Source organism: Rhincodon typus, chromosome 3 (assembly GCF_021869965.1).
Source record: "Rhincodon typus isolate 14 chromosome 3, sRhiTyp1.1, whole genome shotgun sequence".
Lineage (NCBI taxonomy): Eukaryota > Metazoa > Chordata > Chondrichthyes > Orectolobiformes > Rhincodontidae > Rhincodon > Rhincodon typus.
In genome coordinates this window covers 82,360,078-82,370,654 of record NC_063334.1, presented here as the reverse complement: position 1 = coordinate 82,370,654, position 10,577 = coordinate 82,360,078, and positions in this window count along the sequence as shown.

Below are 10,577 nucleotides of genomic sequence, written 5' to 3'. Positions count from 1 at the left end.
AGCCAGTGTGTTTGATTGTAGACGTTTCGTCACCCTGCTAGGTAACATCATCAGTGTGCCTCCGGTGAAGCGTTGGTATTCTGTCCCACTTGTTATTTACATATCTCAGTTTGCTGGGTTGGTTGGTATTACTTATGTTTTTCTGTGGTTTGTATATCGGGTCCAATTCAATGTGTTTGTTGATGGAGTTCCAGTTGGAATACCAGGCCTCTCGGAATTCCCTGGCATGTCTCTGTTTGGCTTGTGCTATTATGGATGTGTTGTCCCAGTCCTAAATATTCTATCTAGGAGTCTTCAAGAATTCTAAGTGCTTCAGTCATAAATCTAATCTCACTTTGTGCAGTCCGGAGAATCATTATTTGTTATGACGTATGCAGATTCAGTCAGCCTAATAGTTATCCAGCTGAGGGATTACCACTGAAATATAAATTACATTTGGCATGGCAAGACCCATTTGAGGTCCGGTTTTTTGTGATTCATAAGAATATTTATGAAAAAACTGCAGAGAAGCTGGTATCCCAGAACCATGTCACCCTTTACTTACACAGGCACAGTACATAGACTCTGACCAGCCGGTCTCTAGATGGAGGAGACTCTCTGAGATTCCCGTTTACATCTGTCAGCCAGTGCTCCATGATTGGCCCCGTTCAACGAAATCCAACTAGCCAACCTTGTTTCGATCACTACAATTTACAAAAAGGTAGTTTCTCCAATATGAATATCAATGCATTGCTGTTGAAGAAAACTGTATACGATGTTCAAGAAAACCAAACGGTCAACCTAAATAGTCCATCATTCAAAGCCATTACAGGATATATTCTTAAAATATATATATTTTCATTTGGCAATGTGTTTTCTCACTTTAAAGTGTTGATATTTAAGTAAATGTTTTGTTGTGTCTCTTAGAGCTGCTAACTCATGCTGGTCCACAAATGTTGACTGTTCTCTCACATAGAGTGATAAAAAATCACTGAGTTTAATAAAAATGAAATGTTGGTGAAAGGGGCAGTTTAACTGCCACTGTATCTGGATGAAAAGGAACAACTACCATTGTGTTACCAATGAGGATACATACAGTGTTTGAGCAGAAGCTCAATGTACTGCCAAAAAAAAACTTGAGGCAACGTGGGGAATGAAACATATAAATAAATATTAGAGGAATGTTCTTTGCAGTGTCACTCTGTAACTTCTTGCTTATTCCAGAAGCATTTCTATCGCTCTTATCAACTGTCTTTTTCTCTGATGTGAGCTACTACATTAAAGTCTCCTATTACTGGTGCTTGATATGGTCCGCCTAATACTCAGCAATTGTTTTCTGTTTCAGAAAGTTCAAAAAGTCTCAAGTCCCTCTGGCAGTTTAAGCTTCTGATATGGGATGAAACTTCAGGACAGTTCTGAGAGAGTGCCGTACTGTTAGAGATCCTGTTTTTCAGATGGGATGTTAAAACAATGTCTTAACTGTCTTCAAAAAATTCTAATGCATTATTTGAAGAAGACCAAGTGAACTGTATTATTCCCTAACTAACATTTATCCCTCAACCAACAGATCCTTTATTTCACAGCTTGTGAGAGCTTGTGATGCACATATTGGCTGCTCTTTTTCCCAATATTCCATCATTGACACAATTTATTAGTACTTTGTTGGATGTAGCAAAATGGAAAATAGAAGGTAGGTTACCCATAATACATCCTGCTCTCATTTCCTTCAATTGTAGCAAGATTCCCACTTGGAGGTGAAAAGAAGCAGGACGTATTTTATAATGAAAGTAAAATTGTTTGCCTCCTTTACAAAGTCAGTGCAGACAGAGTGTGATAAATCACCTCCTTCTGCGCTCTGAAGCTTCTATGATTCTGTGGGTGGAGATCAGGTCATTGGAAATGTCATTAGATACACAAATGTACAAAATAAATACTGAAAGAAAACCTTGGGGCAGATATATATGGTTCCGAAAGGGTTAATGCTGAGGAGACCCATACGTACCAGCCACAAAGATGATGTCATTTGGTAGAACAGCATAGGATTTTGAAAAAAATGGTACCTAACATCTGGTCGGCTTCAGTGTCTCTCGAACTATGTATGTCATATCAATATAACCTATAACTACAGACCATCATGCAATAAATTATATCTTGTTAACTACAAGAGATTCCTTGATTAATTCAGAAAGTGGTTGTCCTCCACCAAGACATTTGATTTGTGATGTCCCACATTTAAGTGGGATGGTATCAGCAGCTATCACTATGAGCACCAGCTCATACAGCAGAGTGATTTCATATCCTCATACAACAATCTGCTATCCTCCTTTTACCTTCACATGGTCCATCTCTGACACTCCCATTTCCTTTCCTGACTCCTCCTTCTCCATTTCTGCGCTAGGCTGTTTATTTGCATGCATCATAAGGCTACCAATCTCAGCTACTGGAAAAGTCAACAGTGTGCTGGTAATGTTACTGGGCTAAGAATGCAAAGCATCAGCCTAATGATCTGGGGACACGGATTCAAAGGCCACTTTGGCAGATGGTGTAATGTGAATTCAATATAAATCTGGAATGAAAAGCAAGCTCAATGATGACCATGTAATCATTGTTAATTATGTGTTTTTAAGAAAATATTTGGTTCACTAACAAAAACAGAAATTGCTAGAAAAGCTCAGCAGTTCTGGCAGCATCTGTGAAGAGAAATCAGAGATAACAGTTTAGGTCCAGTGACCCTTCCTCAGAACTGGTTCACTAATGCCCTTTAAGGAGGGAAATCTGCCATCTTTACCTGGATTGGTCAATATGTGACTCCAGGCCCATGTAATGTGGTTGACTCTTAACTGTCCCATGAGTAAAAATGTTCTTATTCGTTCATGAAGTATGGGCATTGCTGGATCAGCCAGCATTTATTGCTCAGTCATAAATATCCTGGCGAGGGTGGTAGTAGCTGCAATCCTTAGCGTGTAAAGCCACCCATTCTGCTGTTAGGAAGAGAGTTTCACGATATTGACCCAGTAACAGTGAAGAATTGTGATATAATGCCATGGCAGGATTCTGCATCGCTTGGTGGGGAATTTACAGGTGGTGTTGTTCCCATTTCATTGAGGAATCTCTTGTAGTTGTCAATAGAAGAGGAGCAAAAACAATCATCCCTGCTATCTCTAACATGAAACTTAACAGTGTTTCATATTGTGTCTGGAAAATACTTCATTCTCCAACACTTAATGAACACACATATGCATCAAACAGCACAGAGGAAGAAAACAAATCAGATCTGCCAGATCTAGTTATGAATGGTGTTACACAATTAAGTAATTAACTGAAGGAGAAAACTCCACAAACATTCCATACTAAGGGATGGAGATGCCCAGTAAGACAAGATTGAAGCATTTACAAATATCTTCAGCCAGAAGTACAAGGTGAATGACTCATCTTGACCACCATCTGGGATCCTCAGTAGCACAGAAGGCAATTTCAGCCATTTCAATTCACTTCACAGGATAACAAGAAACAACAACTTCTTCTTATGTGGCACTTTTTTTTACACAATAAACATTCCAAATCATTTCACAGAAGCATTGTAAATCGAAGTGTGAAACAAAGTCATGTAAGGAAATTTTGCCCAAAGCTTCTGTTCTCTGGATCATTGGAGATGGGATTTACAACTGACGTTGTGTGTTGAGTCTCCGTGGATGTTCGGACATGTGTATCTACACAGGAATTGCCCGGGAAGTTGGAACTTCTGGTGAGCAAATACTCTGCTCCCTAGGAACTTATATGAATGAATCTTTCCATTTCTGATCTAGAGTTGGAAATTTCAAACATGTCCACAGTACTTACCTAAATAGTTACCCAGGGAATGCTAGACTGATTAAAATTTAGGTTAACATCTGGACAATGCAACAACTGACCCAACACATAATCACCATGTGATCCACCTGCGACTCCTGTCCACACAAACACACAAGTGGTCCTTCCCCGACTTAACCTGATTAAACCCCCAGTTGGACAGGTCACATGCTCAACCTGAATACTCACTCAGTCACCCATTCACCCACTGATTCACTGACTCAATCAATAAAGCAAAAATTAAAGAAGGAACCTTTACAGTTACTGGGCAGAATACTACAAAATACAGCTAGTACTATAAAACAGCTCATGTCCTGTCTTCCCTCTACTCTACTGTGATGGAGTTCCTGAGGCAATGCTACACTGCATATTTCTGTGATGGCCAAGTCAGAAGAAATGTACAACCAGTGTCAGGTTGGAAGATCCTTTGTGCAGAGTGGCAAAGAGCACAACATTACCACTGCTGAGAAGATTCAGGCCATTAGGCCAGCTGACCAAAAGCTTGGTCAACCAGGAAGATTTTAAGAAGTATCTTAAAAGGATGCACAAAGACAGAGAGGTATAGGGAGTATAATTCCAGAACTTGGGGCTGAGGCAACTGGAGGCAAGGCCAGTATGGTGAAACAATTATATTTGGGAAAGTGCAAGAGGTCAGTTTTAGAGAAGCACCAAAATTTCGGAGGATTGTGGGGTCCAGAACTAGGAATTACAGGCTAAGGATAAGGGGTCAGTCTTTCAGGACAGAGATGAGGAGAAATTTCTTCACCCAGAGAGTGGTGAGTCTGTGGAATTCTCTGCCATAGGAAACCATAAGGCCAAAACATTGAAGACATTCAAGAATGATGTGGATATAGTTCTTAGAATTAAAGGGATCATAGGAAATGGGGAGAAAGTGGGAACAGCGTACTGAGTTGGATGATCAGCCATAATCATATTGAATAGCGGAGCAGGCTCGAAGGGTCAAATGGCCTACTCCTTCCTGCTCCTGTAGTCTATGTTTCTATGTCTCAGGAGATCTGTAATGGGATAGGGAGCAGTGAGACAAAGATCAGAATTTTAAAATTAAGGTGGTGCTTGACTGTGATTCAACATGTGTCCGTGAGCAATTGGCTCAGAGGTTGAAAATAATGCGTGAACAGAATTAAGACTTGGGAAGCAGAGTTTTGAATGAGCTCCAGTTTACGTTGAGTAGTATGGGGGAGACCATAAAGAAGTGTGTGGGAATAGTTCAGTCTAGAAGTAACAAAAGCATGAATTAGGGTTTCAGCAATGCTGAAACAGCAGGAAATTTAGCAATATTATGGAGATGAAAATAGGCAATCTTAGTGATGGCACAGATATGAGGTTGAAGTTCATGCAGGATCAGAAATGCCACTTCTAGAAGCTACATATCACAGTTCCCATCTGAGCACTTTGCAGCAGAAATTGTCCGTAACCTCACTCCATAGCAAACTGGAGATTGGCATTGCCCTTGCCCATTTCTGCCGGTCATTCTCGCCCAGTATCTCATGAAGCATAGATGCCACCTCTGTGCTGTCCTCTGAATCTCATGCAGTGTAAATATCTAAGCTGGTGAGTGCAAGTTTGATTTTGAATGACAGTCCTCTTTATCATCATTGACGTTTTACTGTTTATCAAATGCATGCTCAAGTTCTTGGCTATCTGAAAGGAGAATGGCCTTAGGATAAGATTCTGTTTACATGAAAGAAGAGGGAAAAGTAACAGGTCCATGATTATACCACCAGAGGCTTGCAAATGAGAAAAAATATGGCTTGAGAGTGAAGTGGGAAGGAGGACTAGGTATGACGGTACCTCCAACCTTTCAGCACAGCCATTGGTCATGGCCTCAGCAATGGATGTTCCAATAAGGATTAGCACTATCTCATCAATGCAAGGTTAGCAATTACAAACATACATGGTCAGTCAGTTTATATACTACAAGAGACACACGCCTCTCAGCATTGTGCAATCTGGTTAATGTGGTCACCATAATTGAATAGCTGGCAGTGGAAGCTGTGAGATACGGGTGTGAAGCTTGCAGTAGCTCTAGCTGCGTAAGGGTGAGATATAGCAGAAGAATCTCAGGAATGAGTGTGGAGGGCCTCCAGTGGAGTTTGGACATTTGTCCTCAGTTCCTCAAACAAGTCCTCCAATGCATCATACAAAACCCTCAGGGCCCACTCTCTTTCCTGTGAGCTATTCTTCAATGTTTCCCAGGTCAGATGCATAACTGCCTGTACTCCTGCTCCAGGCAGAATGTTTCCCCATTTAAGAGGCACAGGCTTTGACCAGTCCAGGTAGCTTTACACACAATTGGTCACTCATTATATTGACTTGCTGCTGACATGTTCAGCTAATCAACAGCATGATTCGCACAAGGTGAACATTGAAATTGGTAAAATGAGCAGGCAGCAAGATCAACAGGCACAGGTTAATTGTCTGACACGACCTCAACTCTACCACCCCACACTTTATTTGCAGATGTCAAATGTAACCTTCACCTTCTACTTCCACCCCCTCTAACCTAAGAATAAAAGGGTAAGTAAGTTATTGTCTACTTTTTACAAATCTTTCAGGGAAGTTTAAATTTAGAGGTGATGGCAGTCAGGGCAGTGCAATGTTCCTCCTGCAGGATGTGGGAGGTAAGAGTCAACAGCAGTGACTCTGCTGACTTCACCCGTGGGAAGTGCACCCAGCTCCAGCTCCTCAAAGACCGCATTAGAGAAGTGATCATTCGGGAGGCTGAGGTGGTGATAGAAACGAGCTACAGGGACAAAGTTACCCCTAAGAATGAAGACAATTGGGTGATAGTAAGGAAAGGGAAGGGAAGGAAACAGTCAGTGCAGGGATCCCCTGTGGTTGTTCCCCTCAACAATAAGTATACTGTTTTGGATACTGTTGGGGGGGGCGGGGAAACGACCTACCAGGGGTAAGCCACAGGGACCGGGTCTCTGGTACAGGGTCTGGCTCTGTGGCTCAGAAGGGAAAGGGGGCGAGAATAGGAGAGCAATTGTATTTGGGGATTCAGTAGTTAGAGGCACAGACAGGTGGTTCTGTGAACGTGAACGAGACGAACGGATGGTATGTTGCCTCCCAGGTGCCAGGGTCTGTGATGTCTTGGATCGTGTCTTCAAGATCCTTAAGGGGGAGGGTGAACAACCAGCAGTCATGGTACACATTGGTACCAATGACATAGGTAGGAAAAGGACAGAGAATGTGAAAAACGAGTACAGGGAGTTAGATTGGAAGCTGAAGTCCAGGACAAACAGGGTAGCTATCTCTGGATTACTACCAGTGCCACATGATAACAAGGTAAGAAATAGGGAGAGAGTGCAGCTAAACACATGGCTACGGGGCTGGTGTAGGAGGGAGGGCTTCCATTATGTGGATAATTGGAGCACATTCTGGTGAAGGTGGGACCTGTACAGTAAGGACGGGTTGCACCTGAACTGGAAGGGCACAAATATCCTGGGAGGGAGGCTTGTTCGAGCTATAGGGGATGGTTTAAACTAGATTGGCAAGGGGTGGGAAACCGGATTTGTAATTCAGAGGATGAGGCATTCAGCCTTCCAACAGACACAACAGGGAGTGAGCTTGTTAATAAAGAAATGCAGTCAATGGAGCGTAATTGTGGACACAGGGATGGTTTGAGGTGTGTATACTTCAATGCTAGAAGTATCAGAAATAAAGCAGATGAACTTAGAGCATGGGTTAGTACTTGGAACTACGATGTTGTGGCCATTACAGAAACTTGGGTAACTCAGGGACAGGAATGGTTGTTGGAAGTTCCGGGATTTAAATGCTTTAAAAGAAACAGGGAGGGTGGAAAAAGAAGCAGGGGAGTGGCATTGCTAGTCAGGGCTAGTATAGCAGCTACTGAAAGGCAGTTCAAGAATGATATGTCTACAGAGTCAGTTTGGGTTGGGGTCAGGAACAAGAAAGGAGCACAAAGGCTGACATTTTGGGCCTAGACCCTTCATCAGAAATCAGATGCTGCTTGGCCTGCTGTGTTCATCCAGCTCTGCACCTTGTTGTCTCGGATTCTCCAGCATCTGCAGTTCCTGCTATCTCCCATCACAAGAAAGGAGCAGTCACTTTGTCGGGTTTTTTTTTTTACAGACCTCCTAATAGTTGCAGAGAAGTGGAGGAGCGGATTGGGAGGCAGATACTGGAAAGGTGCAGAAGTCACAGGGTTATCGTCATGGGTGACTTCAACTTTCCAAATATTGATTGTAAACATTTTAGTTGTAATAGTTTAGATGGAGCAGATTTTGTCCACTGCGTTCAGGAAGGATTCCTGACACAATATGTAGATAGACCAACACGAGGAGAGGCCACTTTGGATTTGCTGCTTGGCAATGAACTGGGCCAAGTGTTAGACCTGTTGGTAGGAGAGCAATTTGGCGGTAGCAATCATAACTGTGTTACTTTTAGAATAGTCATGGAAAAGGATAGGCACATACAGCAGGGTAAAGTTTGTAATTAGGGGAAGGGTAATTATAATTCTGTTAGGCAAGAACAGGGTAACATAAAATGGGAACAGATGCTGTCAGGGAAGAGCACTATAGAAATGTGGAGGTTGTTTAAGAAATGCGTACTGCATAGCCTGCCTTTACACACCCCTGTTGTTAGTCACTAACAGTCCCCATTAACAACTACTCACCCTCCCAGCCTGATCGTTAGCAACTCCTTTGTCTGTCCAACTGTCTTTCTCTCTCTTTGGGCTCTATCCTATCGTTTACTCCCTACCCCACCCACGTCCCTATTTTCTGCATATAAACTGATGTTTTCCCAGCCACTATTAGTTCTAGGGAAGGGTCACCTGACCTGAAACGTTAACTCTGTTTTCTCCTTCACAGGATCAAGGAAAACCCCAAGGCTTTTTACACGTACGTGAGGAATAAGAGAATGACCAGAGAAAGGGTAGGGCCGATCAAGGATTGTAAAGGGAATTTGTGTACGGAGCCTAAAGAGATAGGAGAGGTCCTTAATGGATACTTTTCTTCGGTATTCACAACTGAGAGGGACCTAGTTGTAGGGGAGGATAGTGAGAAATAGGCTGGTAGGCTAGAGGAGGTAGATGTTAGTAAGGAAGATGTACTAGGAATTTTGAGGAACTTGAAGACAGATAAGTCCCCCAGGCCTGATGGGATTTATCCATGGATTCCATGGGAAGCGAGGGAAGAGGTCGCAGGGCCTTTGGCGATGATCTTTTCGTCCTCACTGTCCACGGGTATAGTGCTGGAAGATTGGAGAGTGGCAAACTTGTTCAAAAAAGGGAATAGGAATAACCCCAGAAATTACAGGCCAGTTAGTCTTACGTCAGTGGTGGGCAAATTATTGGAAAGGGCTCTGAGAGATAGGATTTATGATCACTTGGAAAGGCACAGTTTGATTCGTGATAGTCAGCATGGATTTGTGAGGGGTAGATCATGTCTCACAAACCTTGTTGAATTCTTTGAAGAGGTGACCAAACACGTGGATGAAGGTAGAGCAGTGGATGTGGTATACATGGATTTAAGTAAGGCATTTGATAAGGTTCCCCGTGGTAGGCTCATGCAGAAGATAAGGAGGCATGGGATAGGGGGAAATGTGGCAGATTGGATTCAGAATTGGCTGACCCTTAGAAGACAAAGGGTGATAGTGGACGGAAAATATTCAACATGGTGCTCAGTTACGGGTGGTGTACTACAAGGATCTGTTCTGGGTCCTCTTCTATTTGTGATTTTTGTAAATGATTTGGATGAAGGAGTGGAAGGGTGGATTGGTAAGTTCGCGGACGATACAAAGGTGGGTCGAGTTGTGGATAATGCGGAGGGCTGTTCTAGGTTACAAAGGGAAATTGATAGGATGCAGAGCTGAGAAGTGACAGATGGAGTTTAACCCTGAAAAGTGTGAGGTGATTCGTTTTGGAAGGACAAATTTGAAAGCAGAATACAGGGTTAACGGAAAGATTCCTGGCAGTGTGGAGGAGCAGAGGGATCTTGGGGTTCATGTTCACAGTTCCCTGAAAGCTGCCACCCAGGTGGATAGAGTTGTTAAGAAGGCATATGGTGTGTTAGCTTTCATTAATAGAGGGATTGAGTTCAAGAGCCATGAAGTTATGCTCCAGCTATACGAAACCCTGGTTTGGCCATGTCAAGAGTATTGTGTCCAGTTCTGGTCGCCTCATTACAGGAAAGATGTGGAAGCGTTGGAAAAGGCGCAGAGGAAATTTACCAGGATGTTGCCTGGAATGGAGGGAAGGTCTTACGAGGAAAGGTTGAGAGAGCTAGCGCTTTTCTCTTTAGAACAGCAAAGGGGATGAGAGGTGACTTGATAGAGGTGTACAAAATGATCAGAGGTATAAATAGAGTAGACAGCCAGAGACTTTTTCCTAGGGTGGAGGTAGCTATTACGAGGGGGCATAGTTTTAAAGTGAGTGGAAGTAGATATAGGGGAGATGTCAGAGGTAGGTTCTTTACTCAGAGAGTGGTCGGGGCGTGGAATGCGTTGCCGGAGAGGGTAGTGGAGTCGGCCTCATTAGGGGCATTTAAGTGTCTATTAGATAGGTTAATGGATGATAGTATAAGGTCGGGGTGGAGGTTAGATAGACCTTAGGATTAGGGTAAAAGTTCGGCACAACATCATGGGCCGAAGGGCCTGTACTGTGCCGTACTGTTCTATATTCTATGTTCTTTGTAACCCCTTGGAGGTCGCCTTGTACAGACAGAAATGTGCCATAGCAGCAGTCATTGGCTTCGGGAATA